Source organism: Papaver somniferum, chromosome 1 (genome assembly GCF_003573695.1).
Source record: "Papaver somniferum cultivar HN1 chromosome 1, ASM357369v1, whole genome shotgun sequence".
NCBI classification, from domain to species: Eukaryota; Viridiplantae; Streptophyta; class Magnoliopsida; order Ranunculales; family Papaveraceae; genus Papaver; species Papaver somniferum.
The window spans coordinates 194,880,453-194,899,538 of NC_039358.1; the positions used below are offsets into that span (position 1 = coordinate 194,880,453).

Consider the following 19,086-nt stretch of genomic DNA (forward strand, 5'->3'; position numbering starts at 1 on the left):
ATGATTGGAACTTGGAAGTAAGCACCAACCTATTCTTCAGCTAAAAATCTTCTAATAGGATTCTTATTTAAGAAATCATGAAAATCTGGAGCTCTCTTAGGTGAATAGGAAAAGAATTTCCGCAGCATTTTGTGTGGAAGAATTTCCGTATCGGATGATTTATTTGAATAGGGTTTAATTGTCTCTATCCACTTTGCTTTCTTAGTTGAGGATGTCATGGTAATTGGGTGAGTCAGTTCTTTTTTTCTTTTCTTTTTTTTCTTTTTGATAATTGGGTGAAATCGGGATTTATGTTGAAGCCATTACTGCGTGCACTGAATCTCACAAAATCATTGCTGATTTACTTGCACGAAGGGTTGAGGAAGAAAGTAATGGATGTTGTGATAATAGTTCTATTAGTTGTTGCCAGTCTTGCTCATCTAGGCGAAATTCAGCTCCAAGGTAATATCTATGACAAATCACTGATTACTGCAACATTACATGAATAACGAGAAACTGACTTGGGTTTCATGTATCATTGTACGTAGATGAGGCTCATGAAAGAAACTTGAACATTGTTTTTTTGTTGGCCTTGACTGAAGGCTTATTACTCCACATATTTGTCCCCAGGTCCTTCACGATTCGTATGTTTATGTTTCTTGGATTTGTATGCAAGAAAAAGAAGGAATCCTACCTCTGTCTGTTGTAACTATTTAGCTTAATTGTTTTGATAGTTTACTTGATGCTGCTATTTTCCTTGCTTCTTTGCAGCTACAATAAGACTTCTCAAGCAATAACATAAAGTAATCATCTTTGGTGCTTTAATATTGTTTCACTTTCCCACAAGTAGTTATTGAATCTTACAGATGTTTTTATTGAATCTTTGGATGCCCAAAGCCTATTGATGGTCATTTGGATTCCAAGGAGTTTCCCACGAGTTTTGGATTTGACACATCTATGATATTGCATTGCAGGTGTACAGAGAGAACTTCATTTACCAGCTCGCGGTGGTTCTTCAGATTGTGTTCGAGAATCGCTTGCATGGGGAGTAGATCGAATTAAAAGAGATATATGCACGGGTAAGGAAAAATAACTATGAACAAAGTTACGCTACTCTTATTCCGAAGTATCGGTTGTTAGAGTTAATAGAAATTGCCTTTCTTCTTGACCGATATGGAAAGAGTAATCTGCACCGTTAGCAATGTGATTTTCTCATTGCTAACAGAAGTTCCAGAATTACGTGCGGGATCGTGAATATCTGGAATCCTTTTCAATTGCTGTTGAGACGTTTCTTCATGTTTTAACTTTTTGATATGCCTTAATTATTGAATATCCATTAGCGTAATATGGATTCATTGGTGAAATGTGTAGGACAATTTCATATGCTGTAACATTCAACTATAAGCACGGAGCATGTGCAGCACCACGAAACCCCTTCGTTGGCAGAGCCGCCTTAGGTCTGTCCTTTTTGAAGTTTATCTGTAAGCTTAATCCTAAAGCTAAAGTCCTGTTAAATGGGTAACTTATGGATGCTAACAATGAGCAAGAGAAAAAACGTTATGGTGCCCGCCGGTTTCATCCCATCAGCTACTGATACCGAAGATGACGACCATGTCATTAGGTGAGTTTTTGTTAATTTATGGCTTTCATTGACAACACAACAACGTTCTTCTTTTCTAGATATTGAGCTTAAAAGCTTCACCTCTGAACAGTGGAAATATGTGTGATGGCAAGGTCCAAAACCGTCGACTGATTTTAAGTGTATACCTAATTCTCAGTTGTGCCAGGAAACCGTATTGTTAGTCGCTAAGTGATGTCAAAGTAAAATTATTTTCCTTCACTTGCTACTGTTAGCATAATGAATTAGTTTAGTTTATATTGGTTGTACAGTGGTTGTTTATTCATTTAGGTTACTTTATTATTTTCCATTTTTCACAATTTGTCATCGACCCCTATATATCCGGCTACTATTAACCAACCACAAATGTTTACACATATGTATGACCCGACTAACTAACACACTATATTATGATACGACCAATTAAATACGTGGGCACTATATCTTACTTTAAATTTCTCAATGAAAAATTAAGAATTTTTACAGTTAAATATGATCCAAATTTCATTAGTAAGGTCCCATGCCTATCCAGCTACTATGTTTCAACTAATTAAACGTCCTACTGTCACCCGACTAACTAACCCATTATAATATGACACGACCAACTAAATATTGGGACCATTCTGCTATGACCCGACTAACTAAATATGTTCCCGACTATTATAGATAGGACCAATTAACATATTAATTTTAATTTGGGCACTACATCCGCTTTTAATTCTTCTCCACCCCCGAGGCCATAGGCCCCGGCCCTATCCTATTACTATAGTTCAACTAATTAACCACGCTATCATGACTCGACTACCTAACACACTATAATATGACACGAGCAACTAAATATTGGGATTGTTCTGTTATGACTCGACTAACTAAATAAGTTCCCGACTATTATATACATGACCAACTAACACACTAATTTTAATGTGGGCACTAAAATTGCCTTTAAATTTTCTCCACGGCCCGGCTATTATGATCCAACTGATTAAACACGATATTGTGACCTGACTAAGTAACACACTATAATATGACACGACCAACTAAATATGGGAAAAATAAGGTTTAGTCCAAATCCCATCCAAATATACTATTTAGTCCTAACCCATTCAACTAGGTACAAATTAGTCCTTTTTTAAGGAAAGTACACAAATAACTTTCTGGTTTACAATTTAATCCAAATATTTACAGTTTAGTCCAAAGTGACTCATGATGATGTCATCAGTTTTAATAATATAAAAAAATTAAAATCAATTTATCTGTGGAACCGTTCGTCCAAAATTCGCAAATTTTATATATTCGGAAAGCTCTTTCCGAGAGCTACAAAAAGAGTACCCATATGACTGGTGTACAAACATGTACACATCTACAAAAATCCAGAAAAATTGAATTAAATCATGGACATCTTGATCATGCCAGATCAAACCGAGTTCCGAGCTATGGTACAACTGTCTGCTCAAAAAAGAAAAGAAAAAGAGTTGTGAGTATCATCACTTTCACAATTTCACTAATATTTTTGGGTAAGAGTAAGTGATCAAAGCTAAGAAAGAACAAACCTTGCCTGGACGAATATCTTCAATTGCCTCATCCACGAAAGCAAATCCATCCGTTTGTGTATCCTAATCAGGCTCATCCTTGCGCATACACAAATCATCAGCTGTAGGAAGCATATCTGCTGCCAGCGTCTCGAATGCACCTGATAATTTAGCATGTTCATCCCTAGAAACAACTGCATCTCTAACTGTGCTGCCACCTTCACGTGAATTACTCAGTCTAATCATGGGAAAATTCGATTTGTTCCAAATGAGTTCTTACATCTTATCCCACTGAACCAGTTAAAATATTTCTTCCCTCATCATAACAAATAAAGGTAATCAGATTAGTTCCCAGAACAAACAAATTCAAATGAAACCCAAACCTATTTTAACAATTTCACAATACAAAGGCACGTGATACTAGTTGCAAACTCTTATAGAACTAGGCACTCATCTGTTTCACAAAGACATGCATATTTGCTATTTAGAGTTTAGTAAAAATGACATGTATGTTTATTTTGGGTTTAGTTAAAGAAAAATAAAATAGTCTTGTTTCTAGATGAGAATGGCAGTGAAATCCACCATCTCATATCCTAAATAGGCTTGTTTCTAGGATGAAAATAGCAGTGAAATCCACCTGCACTCATCTTGTTACAGGTGCACCAATATGTACACTTGTATTACAGGTGCACCAATATGTACACTTGTAGAAGGATGGTAACCTGAATGCCAACATTTCGTGAAAGTCTACTTCACAAAACATTATTACCCTTTCCTTGTGTTATTTTTATTTATTTTATCTTTATTCGAGTTGTTTGCTCGATGTTTACTAATAACAAAAAAATATATATATACTAAAGAAAAACTAAGGAAGAGAATTGAAAGAAATAAAAAACAATTTAATATCTTTTCAGTTTGATGCTGAAGAACAATTACAACATCCTTACTTGTCCAAACAACTTTCAATTAAAAGGTTCTCATCAATATTAGCCAGTGATAACACAAAGCTGCCAAGTAAAGATAATGTGAATCTTAGTTACAGCCGAAAATAATGCATTTAAATAGTATTATAACACACTAACTACAAAGATCATGTACATCAAAATATAGTTCTGCAAGTGTACAACTATGTACGCCTTAATAACATAACATGTGTACAACTATGTACACATTAGTGCCTTCCTTAATTTTTTAGGCTTCAAAATGAATAACATGTGTACAAGTATGTACACTTAAATACTTAACAAGTGTACAAATATGTACACATTAATAATTCAAAAACAAAATGTGTACAAACTAGTAAAGCAAAAAAGTACACACGCAAAGTTTTCATAACCTTATGCTGTCATTTTTTTTATGAGAATTACACTGGTGTACAACTACATACTTATCCACAAAAGCCTAGTAAATCTGACATTCATACTCACATAACAGACAATATATTCATGAGACGGGGTAATGGTGTACAACTATGTACACCACCATTAACTATGTTTACCTTCAAAAAGAATCAAAATGTGCAAAACTATATGCCCATTAACAAACAACAAGTGTACAACTATGTACACATGTGTACCAAAACATGTATACCTATCCAGTCTAGTTAACGTTTCTTGCACTAAGTTCTATCAAGACAAGGAAGCATCTATGTTGATGTTGAACTTCTTTGTGGCCATCAATTCGAGTTGGACTTTAAGAGCTTGAATGGGACAGACAAAGCATCTAACAATGGAAACTGATTACCTCCTTTAAGGCCAATGATTCTCTGTCATTCTCCAAATGCTTGATTTTCTCCTCCAAAGTGCCCTGCAAGTGAATTTCCAAAACATTTTCATGACTTGATTTGATTGGAAAAACAATATAGTAATACCATGAAAAATGGATATTTTGCCATTGAACATGATATAGCTACATGCATATCTAATCTAACAAATGAACCAACATAAGTAATACACTGACTACTTAACCAATTTCTTTATATTAGCTCGAAAATAGGCTAAAATATCCTAAGAATAGAAAGTACTTTTTTTTTGTGTATGGTACTATTATGTGCACATTAACGATTAACAGGTGTACAACTATGTACACATCAATGATCAACAGGTGTACAACTATGTACACATTAAAAGTGTAGAAGCAACCAGTTCAGCAGTTTATCAGCAAGAGAAGGTCTTCAACTAAACTAGACAATATAAAAATGCCTCCCCTAACACTTAATTAGAATAAACAAACACAAACAATGTGGATGCAACCAATTTTGCTGCTATAAATAAATTTAATAAGATAAAAGTACACAACTAATAGTTTAGACTAGCTAGCAATACAATAAACATCACATTTTCCACGGGAATATTACGACCACTTCTAAAATGAAAACATTAGCTTGCTTTTTGAGCGAGCATCAATAGTAAATCTTAATATACACATCAAAATCTAAGGAAAACGTTAGCATACCAAGACTTGTAGAAAATGAAAAACGAATGTTTACAACATTGAAAACAAAATAAAGAAATTAATTCCTATTGTTTTGTATTTTTTTCTTTCATAGGATATGATGTATATGTCATATACAAATACAATCCTAAAATACCTTTTGTCCACTAACCGCGGCTTAGATAATTAAGGGCACTAAATTAAGGAATTTCTAAATTAATTAATCAAACAAGATAAGTTCATAGACAAATTCCAAATGTTCTTCCTTTTTTGATTTCAAGGAACTGATCCCATCGTCCTCTACCTCCCTGCCATACTGGTATTTCTCTTTAATAGCGTTTACATGACAATAACTTTACAAAGAAAATGAAAATATAGATGATCATTTTGTTTCATCTTCTTATTAATTAGTGGGATCAAAAAAAAAACTTAACTATAACTAGTTCGATCTATGTACCACATTTCTACAGTCACTCAGCAACCATCAGTTGATTAGGACTTTCATCAAAACCGTGTACGTGCATTCAGTCGCAGAATGCGGTATACAGTATATGACTATTTCTTTGTCCCGCCAAAAATTTGCTTTTCTTTCATTTTTTTGATTATTTTTTGTTGGATGATCAACTGCAGTCACATTTTATAGACTTACACTTTATTTAGTGCATGAATGCACAAAAAGAAGCTTATTTTCCCATTTCTTTCTTTTCATTTTAATTATTCTTGGTTTTCCTGAGTCTTATTTCCGTAATCATGCATGGAAAATACTTTAAGAAACAATTCATGCTTTTAGATAGTAATGCACAACGGATCAACACGACACAGATTGGGTCATCAATTCTATATACAGACTGAAACTATGTTAGGACAAGGTAGTACTTACTTCAAGTTGCTTAGATGTCAAATATGACATACCCATTCAAGCATCAACAAATATCTTTTGCATTCTTTGGAACATTTTCGCAACCAATTGTTATGCACTAATGTGTGCTTGAGAAGGTGATTTTGCTGTGTGATTTGGATTCCTTTTTAAGCTTTCTTGACCTGCATCAGTATGTAATCAATATAAAACTTGACAATTGTGTAATACCAATAGATAGAAGCAAACACGTAATTAGTGTAGTATCAATCAATATTCATCATCGGTATTCAAATTGACAAAGCATCTAACTAGTACCAATTAGCAAATGCATAACTAAGTAAAATTGATGACCCAAAATATGGAGATGAATTTGAATTTTTCAGGTGAAAATGATATAGAATTAAAAAAAAGGAAGATGAACTGAGATTGTAGTTGATTGATGGAGTAAGTAAATCAATTTACCCAATGAATAAAAGGTTTCTCACAGTGTTTCCATGGATCGATTATAAAAGACAGATTTGAAAGATTCGAAAAATGAAAAAGAAAAGAGATTACCAATGTTGTAGAACCAGATCGGAGAAGAACAAACTTGTTGTGATCTGATAAAGAACTATTTATCATTTCTAATCAAATCTGAATTTGAGCCATAACAAAAAAATCCAGATCTTAGATGAATACCGTGAACATAAATGGGAATACCGTAAAACTCATCGAAGAAACACCAATTTTCATCACCAAAAGAAGAATGATGTGATGAAGAAAAAACGAAAAATGAATCCCTAATTCATGCCAAAGTCCGGATCAAAGCCATAAGGTTGATTTAAACTGCGATGAACTCGATATGTTGTTGTTTTCAACTGAAGTACGCAGAAACATTTCGAATAATTGTGCTAAAAGAAGGTAAAATTGCTTAACCCTAAATATCATGGTCTTTAAATTTGTTAGCAGAGAAACGCAAGAATGAAAATAGAACGACATTTACATAAAGGGCATTTTCGCTATTAGAAAAATACAGTTTGGACTAAATCGTTAAAAAAGGATTAACTCGTTTTAAAATTTGGATATTTGGATCTTATAATACTAGGCCTGAGAGGGGTGGACTAGAGCGTCCAAAGCCCAACATAGTTGGGACTATATGTTAATTTCTACACTAAATATTGTGACCGTTCTGCAATGACTACAGACTAAAATTGCATGGGAAGATACTGATCGATCGACCAAACAAATTGAATAATAAACAAAACTATAAAATGGTTAAGGGATATGTCTTAGTATTTTCAGTTAACGTCCCATTCTATTATTGTTTAGGTATTAAATCTTTAATTAATATAAAATATACATATTAATTCTTTAAGTGAATCTCCATACTATATTTTTTTTTCATTGGATTATATTATGTTTTAAGCTATATTATATTTTGTCTATTTTATATTTTAAGTTATATAAGCGTAGAATAACTTTTTGCAAATCGACAAGAGGTTGAGCGCCGGCTGCAACATCCGGATTGAGCTTTGACTTGGACGGCTAGGAATGATAGGTTGTATTTTGATCAAATTCTCAAATTCACGAAACCAGGGACACACTTATTAAACTCGGTGACGCTCGGGGACGACCAAATATTACCCCCTCTTTCTGAATTTTTCCACTTCACAACGATCATTTTCCTCTTCTCCTCTCTGAAATACTTCAAAATACAAATTATAATAATTTCTGTTTGATTTCTGAATCTTATTAGTTTCAAATGGTTCGATTATTATTATTTTCAGCAGTATTTCTCGCTTTTGAATTTCGTATATGATATCTAGGGATTTTGATTCATTATTTTAGGGATTTTTAATTTCTCTTATGGAGTTTCTGTTGTTTATGTGTTCTAATAAGATTATGTTGCAATTTAGGATATTGGGTTTAGGAAGAGTTAACGTTTTCTTTAAATTGGGAGTTTTCTCGGTTTAGCAAATTCTATGGCTTTTTACCTTACCGTTTCAGCCATACGTGTAGCTGGAGATGACGTTCCTCCTCTTCCTCCACCATTTGAAACTGTAATTTTAACTACAACATCGGCCTCACTTCTATTTGATTCCTTCCGAAGTAACTCAGTTACATAATTTTTTTTGCTACCAGTTTTTAGATGGTTATAAATTTCTGCTTCTCTATCATGTACTAATTACTTACACTATTTATTTCTGAACATCTAAATAATTTTGGAGTTCAAGCTCTAACTATGATTTTGTGAAGAACAGTTTAAAAATGGAAGGGCTCATTGCGTATGATCTCAATGGGTAACATTGGTTTCACTAATGAGTTACATGGTGGCTGCACAACGGGTATTTTTGCACCATCGAGCAAACTTTCACTGGAAATTGATATCTAGCTACCGGTATCTCATCCATTGATCTGAATTGAGGAGAGCAGAGCATAATTCCTACATGGACTCTACTTGACATGCGGTATTTTTGCAGAAGACGAAAATCTAATGTATATTTGTATTTCAAAAATACCCCAATAACTAAATATTATTGTTATCAAGAATAATGATTTTCCAAATGGTTATACAAAAACTGTGGTGCTTGAAGGCGCTACTAAGAATTCACCACCTATAGATCCAATAGTTTCCCATGAACATGAATTTTTTGGAATGACATGGAGTTTCAGAAATGTCTACATACTCACTCAGTCCCTCATAAATAGGCAGAGAGGGTGAAGTTTATTAGATAAAGAAGTTGCTTGATTTTTATAAATATCCATACCTTCTCCGGTTTTTTAGCTCTATTAACCACCCATCTATAATAAGTAGTTAGTTCAAGATTGTGAACATCAATGGTGATCACTATCGTATGAAAAAGAAAAGATCAAAAGTAAGAAGAATTGCGATTTTAGGGTGAAAAGTCTTGCGACGCTGACTTGGTCAACATCAATCTTCTTCCTCAGACTTGCTCAATCTTTCTAATTTTCTTGTCAATTCAATTAGTAGACGATGATAATCTGCTGAAAGCCGATCTTTCTCATAGTCTTCTTTCTTAAATTAGTTAATGTTTCTTTAATTTTTAGATATTCTGAAAACCCTAGTTTTAGACCTAAACTGTGGTTCTTACTCGGTGGCGGTCTTTTAAGCAATCTTTACAGGATTTGATGTTTTTTTACTAAGTTCTAATATTTGGGTTTCTTTTGGTTTATTGGGTTTTTCTTTTCTCTTACTCGATTGATAATTTTTCTCCTTTCTTTGTATGATTTTTAGGTCATGAGCTTATGAAGGAGCATCCATAGAGTTTCCGTCCATCATCACGAAGCATTAATTTATTATGGGGTTTGGATTTAAATTCGCTTCTGGCAACTGATGGTTTTCTGGTCTGTGGTACGAAATGGTTTTTGAATTCTTTCTTAAATGTTTGGTGAATTGCTACTTTTATAGTCTATTCAGGATGTTATTTACTTTGAAGATGCCTGTTTTATATGAGAATGAGATATGTGAGATCCTACTCTTAGTAGGGATTAGATGAGGAATCATTTACTTTATCGATTTTAATCTTTCCCGGGTTAAGAATATTTTAGAAATGATAAATCTTTGGGTTATCTCTCACCCTGATTTTACATCTCAGTAAAGATGAGTAAATTGGTGTTCAGGAATTGATGTTCTTGTCTGCAGAGAAAGTTAATTAAGCAAATTCTCTCCCCTAAGATCATTAAAAGTTGTGTTAATTTTTAATTAGCAATAAAAAGGATTTCTTTATTTTTAGTGGAAGGATATCTTCAAGAGTATATTAGTTAAATCTGTTTATTCATTATTCAAGCAGAGATTCTTTTACATTTGGCATTGCTTTTCATTGATTGCTCACTGGTTATGAGTTGCTCTGTATGGTTAGAATGAGAATAATTAGCTTCTGACATACATTGTTCCTCTCTGCAAAATATTATTGTCATAATTATTCTGGTTAAATAGCTGCTTTATATATATAACTTGGTGTAACTACATTGAGTAATGGCTGCTCTTTTTGAAGATTTTCTACACTTGGCAGTTGGTTTCTATTCTCTACTATCAATTGGTTTGCTGAAGTAATGATTTAAGTCAGTAAGTCTGCTCAATGTAGATCAGTTAATTGTCACTCCTCAAAGAAGGTGTTGTTAACTCACGCTCTCTTAAGCATGCTTATCATTTATTTCAACTTGTCTAGATTTATCAGATGTGATTGATGCTATTCTTAATTGAGGCTTTATCTTGACATTTCATGATTATCTTTCCTTATTCATTGTCCCTTCTTAGTTATTTCTTCATGTTTATCCATTCCAGAATCCTTTTTCTTGTATAAATAACTTTATTGTTTAGCTTATGCTCACTACAACACACCTCTCAGTGTTCTTAATAAACCTTCTTTTTTCTCTCTTTATACCCCGTCTTCCTTTTCTACTTTCAGCATTCAGCTATGGCTATGCCTACTGCTCAGATTAGAGTGCTTGATTTGGATGAGGATGTGGATGAATTTCCATTTAGGTTTGCTGCACTTCTTTGTGATGACACTAGAAACTATTATAAGAACTCTGTCAAGCACAACCTCAACCGAATCTGGACAATCAATGCTCCAGATTTTAAACTAGATAAGCCCCATATTCAAGGAAATGGAATTCAAAACCTGTTTTTTTTTATGTTCAAAACTGAGAAAGATATGGAGATTGCATATGCTGCAAGGCCAACTCTGCTGTTTGCAGTACAGAGGTTAAGAAATATGGAGTCTATTTTTTATCTGGTTTGGGATAAAACTTTAATGCCAGTTATGATTGACATTCACTCTGACTTGGTTAACAAGGGAAGATCTAGTGAAGTTTTAGATCAAATAGAGGTATTTGTTTCAGCTGACTCTCCTGTGGGTATTCATTACGAAGCTAGGATGATGGTTCCTTTAAAAACTCCTCTGACTAGAAAAGTTGTTATTAACTCCACTAGGAGACCTTATATAATGCGTGTGTTTTACCCTAAGATGCCTTTCAGGGCTTGTAAGAAATGTTTTGTATTATATCACAATGAAAATCAATGCAGAGATATTTTGATGAGGATTTATGTATGGGCTTTGCCAGTGCCAACTAGAAGAGCTTCACATGTTGTTGTTACCAACTTTCAGTCCTCTTCTGAAGCTGGTGAAAGTTCGAATTCGAAGAGTGGCAATGCTCCCTCAACTGTTTTCAATGATGTTTCAGCTCTTGATCACTCTAAGTCGTCTGCCTTCTCTGTCAGTCTTCAGCCAGCTACAGCGTGCATGAATTCGGGTTCTTCTCTTTTCTCTCATGTTGCCTCCTCTGCTAGACCCTTGTTTTCTCCTCTTACTATTAGAGAGTCAGGCATCCAAGGACCTTCAAATGTTGCTCCTCTTCACTCTATTTTGAACCGTGCTGGATTTTCTCAATCTTATGAGAATATTACTTTTGATGTTGATGGTCTATTGCATGATAGGAAGGGTAAAAGAACTAGGACTTCTTTTGAAAGTGTTTTTCATGGGTCTAGCTCAGGTACCTCTTCCTTTACTATGATCCCGACACCACATTGGCCACCATTGGCTTCAGCTCCTCCGTTTTACCCTCCTGCTGATGTTTCTTTCAATATAGGTAACTCAAATTCTACTTCAAAACATTGTAATATTGATGCTAACATGGTTTGGTCAACTTCGACTTCAGCTTATGCTCAGACAGTCTTCTCCACTCCGGATTATATCTTTAGCTCTGCCTCGGAATTGAACTAAAACTCTGATGTGGTTATGCCTTCGAGTTCAGATGTTGGAGGATCCACTACTGATGTTCATGAAGAAACTAACTTGGAGCTTACTTTTCTTGAGCCAATGTCGTTGTCAATGTTACCACCTGAACCTGAAATCACAGTAGAGGAGTTTAAAAAAGAAGTGGATTTGATGATGATGGATACAGACTCTATGGAAGCGTAACCTTCGGATGCTCTTGACCTTGTAAGTTTTCCTAATTTCTCTTTGATTTCTAAATATCATCACTGATATTGTGTTTCTATATAGCTTGCATTACTGCAATTTTCAGTTAGATATCTTGCTTGTTGCTGAAATGAAGTTTTTATGTTGGAATTTCAATGGATGTTGTTCTGACAAAAAATGGCGCCATATGTTAGGTCTGGTTAGGAAATACAAACTAGATAATATCTATCTCTTAGAAACTATGGTTGACATGGATACAGTTTAAAGATATACTCACCATTTACCTTTTGATGCCTAGTCTATTATTCCTGCGGTCGGAAAATCTGGTGGTTTGGCTTTTGGTTATTTTGAAAAATCTAATATAAAAATTCTTGGTTGCTCTTTAAACATGATTCACATCATATGCGACATTTCTCCAACTATAAGGAACTGTGTTATATCTTTTATTTATGGATCTTTAAATTTAGCTTTCTCGAAGAATTAATGGAATTTCCTTAATAATATGTACGACAACAATAATAACCCGTGGTTGATAGTTGGGGATTTTAACTTTATTTTGCATGAGTCAGAGAAATAAGGTGGAAATCCAGTTAATTCCTTTCCCTCTAGTTTTATCAAGGATTCCTTCATCAATATGAATATGCATGAAGTCTACTCATTTGGAAATTCTTTTACTTGGTGTAATAGAAGGTTTAAGAATCCGTCTGAGTTGATTTTTGAAAAGTTAAATAGGGAATTTATGAATGATAATTGGTTGTCGGTTCTTCCTCAAATTAGAGTCAATAACCTTGGTCGTATTTTCTCTGATCATTCTCCGATTCTGGTGAAATTTTTTCATTTTGAAAATCATCTCAACATCCCTTATAAATTTTTTAAGTGTTGGCAATTGAGTCCTGAATTCAAAGATGTTCTGAATAATTCATGATCTATAAAGGTTAAGGGTTCTCCCAGTTTTGTAGTGGTAAATAAATTGAATAATGTTAAGGTTGATCTAATCAAGTGGAACACTAAGTCTTTTGGACATATCAAATCTACTATTGGGAGATTAAATGTTGAGATTGAAAAGCTTCAATCTTTACCTTACTCTCCTGAAATTGGTGGATTTATCTTGAACTACTCTTCTCAGCTTGATTATTGGTATGAAATTGAGCATAGCTTTTATATGCAAAAAAGTATGATAAATTACTTCACAAAGTATGACAGGAATACTCACTTCTTTCATAACTCAGTGAATCTCAGAAATATGTACAATACTATACACACTATTAGGGATGATCAAGGCAACTGGTTAGAAAATCGTGAACAGGTTTCGGATCTTCTCACCAAACACTTTAGAAAAATCTACACTACTTCCAACCCTAGTAATATTGACATTGAGAATGCCCTTAAGTTTGTTCATCCAATTATCTGTGATGATTTAAATGCTTCTTTAATTGCTATTCCTTCGATTAAGGAAATTGAAGACACTGTTAATTCATTGGCCCCTTGGAGTTCACCGGGGCCTGATGGCTTCCCAGCTGGCTTCTACAAAGATAATTGGGACACTGTAAGTAACGAGGTCGTTGCTCATGTTCAGATTTTCTTTCAGTCTAGGTATCTTCTGAAACAAACCAATTTTACTTTTATCACTTTAATTCCAAAAATTAAGAATGCTTCTACGCCGCATGATTTCAGACCCATTAGTCTATCTAACACTGTGTATAAAATTATTTCTAAGATATTAACGAACCGTTTAAAACCCTTAATGGATACCCTTATCTCTCCTTTCCAATCGGCTTTTGTTGCCAACAGACAAATACATGATAATATAATAATTACTCATGAAATACTTCATGCTTTTAGAAAGAAACAGAAAAATGCTAAGAATGATCACATTGCTATTAAACTTGACCTTTCAAAAAGCCTTTGATAGGTTAGAGTGGTCTTTCATCCTTGCTGTTTTCAAAAAACTGGGCTTCTCGGATACTTGGTGTCATTTAATACATCAGTGTATTAGTTCAGTTTCTTAATTAGTGTCAGTTAATGGCTCGCTGGGTTCGATTTTTCTTCCTACCCATGGTATTAGACAAGGTGATTGTCTTTCGCTTTATATATTTATTCTATGCATGGAAGTTCTATCTCAGTTGCTTTTGAAAGCTAAGGAGCATAAATTAATTCAAGGATTCAAGTTTAAGAAAAACAATCCTTCTATCCGCATTTATTTTTTGCTGATGACTGTATGTTGTTTGCTAAAGCCTCTTTAACTTATGCTAGAAACATTATTAAGATCATTAATGTCTTTGCTAAAGCCTCTGGTCAGGCTATAAATTTTGAGAAGTATGGTTTCTTTGCTAGTTGCAAAATGCATCATAAGCATATCAAGATTTGTCTAAAATTCTTAAAATGAAGTTTTTAAGTAACTCTGAGAAATACTTGGGAACTCCACTTTTTATTGGAAGAGATAAAACTAAATCTTTCAGTTTTCTTATAGATAGTTTTTGTTCAAGGTTAAGTTCTTCTAAGAAGACTAATCTTAATGTGGCTGGTAGAACTGTTGTTACTAAGCATGTTTTATCTTCTTTAGCTATTTATCATATGACTTGTTTTCCCCTGCCTAAGACTGTTACCTCCAAAATTGATTCCATTCAGCGTACTTTTTGGTGGTCTAAAAGAAACCCTAAGCATGCTGCCTACTTTCGTTCTTGAGGGGATATAGGTAAGTCGAAATGGGATGGTGGTCTAGGAATTAGAAATACTTATGCTACCAATAGAGTGTTTATAGCTAAACTTGGTTGGAGGATCCTGAAAAATCCTAATTTACTTATGTCGTCTTTCCTTAAAGATAAATACTTCCCCAACCAAAATTTGCTGGAAATAGATAAGGCTGCTGATTTTGCTTCTTGGATTTGGAAGGGCATCATTAATGGTTTAAGATTTATCAAGGAAAACTCTGTTATTAAAATCTGTGATGATGCTTCTACCAATATTTGGAATACTGTTTGGGTTCCTGGTATGAATGTGCCTCTTTTAGATTCTCATCCTTCTTGCTCTGATTATACTTTAGTCAAAGATCTATTTGATCCACTGACTAATTCCTGGAATATTGATGTGCTATCTACTTTGTTCTCTCAAGGTACTGTCACTAGAATTAGGTCTATTAGATTAAATCTTAGTTGCAATGACACTCTAATGTGGGCACATACTAAAAATGGAAAGTATACAATTAAGTCTGCTTATAAAATTTTTGTGAATGATGTTGCCTCATCTGAGGATGCTTGTTTTTGGAAGAAAGTTTGGAGTATTGATTGTTTGCCAAAGATACAGTTTTTTATGTGGAAATTTTTTGCTTGTACTTTCAATTCTTTGATTCATCAATATAATCAAGAAGTAGACATTTTATGCCCCCTTTGCTGCAGTTATGAGGAATCTGTGAAGCATTTATTTATAGATTGTTCTGTTGCTGCTCATATTTGGTTTGGACTTTCTTTGCAACCTTTAATCTCTCCTGATTTTGACTGCATTGATGACTTATTCCTATACTAGCATAGTTCTGTGCTTCCAGATTCTCTTTATAAAGTCTCTTGGCCCTCAATTGGATCAGTTGTGATGTGGAGTATATGGAAGTAAGATGTGATGTTATGTTCAGGAACATTTCTATTGATCTGCCTCGAGTTATTATTAATACTAAGAGTCTGATTAACTCTTATATTTCCCCTCATAATTTTAGTCCTTCTATTTACAGTAATCTTAAAATTTCTGCAGCTGAAGTGGAACATGTCATGTTTATTGATGGTTCTTTAAAGATTTTAATATGGGTTTGGGTGTTATCTGGTGTGACTGCGCAGGAAATGTAAGAAGATCGAGAGCTGACTTTGGAATGATTTCAGATGCGGTAGGTGCTGAAGTTGCTGCGCTAATTTTGGCCATCTCTTGGGAGGAGGAGATGAATCTATCCAAAGTTGCTTTTGTTTTTGACTGCCTTCAATTGGTTCGTTTTGCTAATGGAGTCAGTTGTAATGTGGAATGGCGGAACGAGGATCTTCTTGAACATTGTCGTTTTCTTTTATCCAAGTATGTTTCTTATAAAACTATGTATGTTAAGCGTCTGTTTAATCGTCTAGCTGATAGACTAGCTCGTCGTGCTAGATTAGATAGTCGTAAGAGTCTTTGGGACTCCTTTCCTACTTTTCTGAACTCTTTGGATAGGAAGGAGTCCCTAACTGATGTTTGTAATTCCTTTCTCTCTTAATGCATGGGTGTGTTTTTAAGCAAAAAAAAAAAAAAGTTAGTCAAGATTAGAATTGGGTTATATGAAATTTAATTTTCTTACTATTCTAGGTTATTTTATTTATTAATAATCAATATTTTGCATTTCAGAACGAGTTCATATAAACTAACCTAAGCTGATATTAAGTACATTTTATCTTTTCCATTCTTCTCTGTAAAGAGAGAAGCTTCAGAATCATGAAAGGCTTGGAAAAATATGATATTAGTTTTTAGAATTTAGGGTGTTGTTTCAAATTATAAATACCATAGATTTATGTTAATTACTTTTGATAGCTATTGAAAATTAACAAATACAACAAAAACCAAAAAAGAAAAAAAAAAGAGACAACCCAAGTTACAAACTCATATGATGTTATTATCGGTATTATATTAATATAAAATAAAATTATGGGACTCATCGTTTCCTACGGTGGATCTATGTATTTATGATGAGAGTGTAACTTTAAAGGTGGAAAACTGCTAGATACAAGCAGATAAGATAACAAGATGGAGAATTCACCAAAGATAAGATAACATATGGATATTGCTCAAATAACTTATAAAGTGAGTGCACAAGTATATGCATATAACAAATCAGTTAAAATTTCATCCTGCACATGAGGATCCTTCCCAATCAATATTTTCAATTCCAACTACGTACCAGATTCTCATACTAAGCGCTAAAAATGAATTGGTTTATTTTCATATTTTGTGATCCTGTTTTGATTGGCAATAAAAAAGAGATGTAATGTTGGATATGTGAAGGATGTATTCGAGCATTCGCTCCATGACCTTATAACAATATAAACCAAAAATTTTAATGGAGGGTGGGGAAAGAAAAATTAATGATGTTTGAAAACTTTTCTTAGCTGTGATTTTGGGTGTTTATGGCATGAAAAATATTCAAGGAGGGATGTGAAGAAGGTGTTGTCGTATTAGTTTCACATGAAATTAATGTTGAAACTTTATATGATCAACTCACTTTTTTGTTTGTTTGTTTAGATATTCGATGGATCGTTACTTGCTGTAGTGCGCATGTAGTTGACTTCCAGTGCATAACAAGATTTTGTTTGCATTTATTTTTGCTCAAGATTACTGCTGACTCAAGGAGAATCTGTAATTATCAATAGATTATTCTTATTCAAAATCTGAATTTTTGAAGGAAAAAAAAAGTACTAACTAGGTTCAAATGATGTGGGGTCAAAGTCATGCAATGAGTTATAAGGTAATTACCCATGGCCACGAGTCAAATACTAGCCCAATTTAAACTATCAAATAAATCACACACAAATTCAAGTTCACTTAGGTGTATTAGTTTAGGGAGTCGACTGATAATAAATAACAAAATTGAGTTAGAGTGGGTATAGGAAACCTAATACAAATTTGGTTATTTTAAAACGTTGTTTCCTTATTGGGAAGTTAATACAATTCTAATTATATGGAAACACCGATCTTCTTAACAAGGCCTCTTTGAAATCTATACATAGGACAAAGGACCGCTTACTCTGAACATATACCAAAGACTCTTTTGCGAGACAGAACACATGATTCCTCGGATATATTTCTCTTAATTTATTTCTTTGTATGTCTAATAAAATTGTTCGATTTCGTGATTTTTAATAATAATTAATTTAAATTTTATGCTTATATTAGAAAAAAAAAACGCAGATACAGGTAAACATAACGGGAGAAGATACTCGGAGAAAATCACCAAGGTTTGTGACCATCTTCTTGAAAAATCATTCTTATGCATATAAATATTATATTTTAACCAGTGGTCTAAAGGTTTACTGATTACAATTCTACCTTTGATAATGTAAGCAGATAAAATAGTAGGAAATATGGATTATAATTTGTTTGATTACCTAGATCCTTACCAATTGCTTTATAAGGTGGTCAGGGAAAGGATTTTTAAAGATTTGGAAATTAGGAAATTGAAAGACAAAGGAAGTGTATGCGCTGAAACTACACTTAATGGATGAAAAGGTAAGAAAATCCCCTCTTTGGATGCATATCTCTTGAATTATGTAAGGAAACATATGTTTATTGCAAATTACAAAAAACCCAGAGGCATGCAAAGGTACAAAGCAGCTGATCGAAATATTAGAAACCAGCTGGTGGAAAGGAATTTATATTCCATCGAAAGGTTTAATCTCTCTGCCTCAAAGGGAAATTTCCGAATTGTTAACTATAAACATGGGCTGTGGTTTATCAAGTTCAGCAAAGTGAAGCAACTATACATTGGTGAATCAGGATCTCCTGACAAAAAATTTAATTTTATAAATTTCAAAAGTGCGAAAAAAATGAAGGAAACCACACTCCATCTAAGTAAGAGCCAAGATACCTTTGTATTTTCCATGCGACATATATAAGATACATATAATTGACAACATTGTTACTTGCAGATACTATTAAAAGATTGAAATCTTTTTTAGGTATTGCTATGGTTGCATTTAATGGCCAAAAAGGGTCTGGCGAAGTTCATAAAAGAGAGATAGT

General features: G+C 33.6%; 1 long non-coding RNA gene across 1 annotated transcript; it reads left to right on the forward strand.

The window, feature by feature from the left end:
- The first annotated feature begins 639 nt into the window (after window positions 1-639).
- LOC113334750 lies at window positions 640-1,831 on the forward strand. Its single transcript, XR_003352949.1, has 3 exons — window positions 640-782; window positions 954-1,058; window positions 1,351-1,831. It is a non-coding gene; the product is annotated as an uncharacterized LOC113334750 (long non-coding RNA).
- The last annotated feature ends 17,255 nt before the right edge of the window (window positions 1,832-19,086 follow it).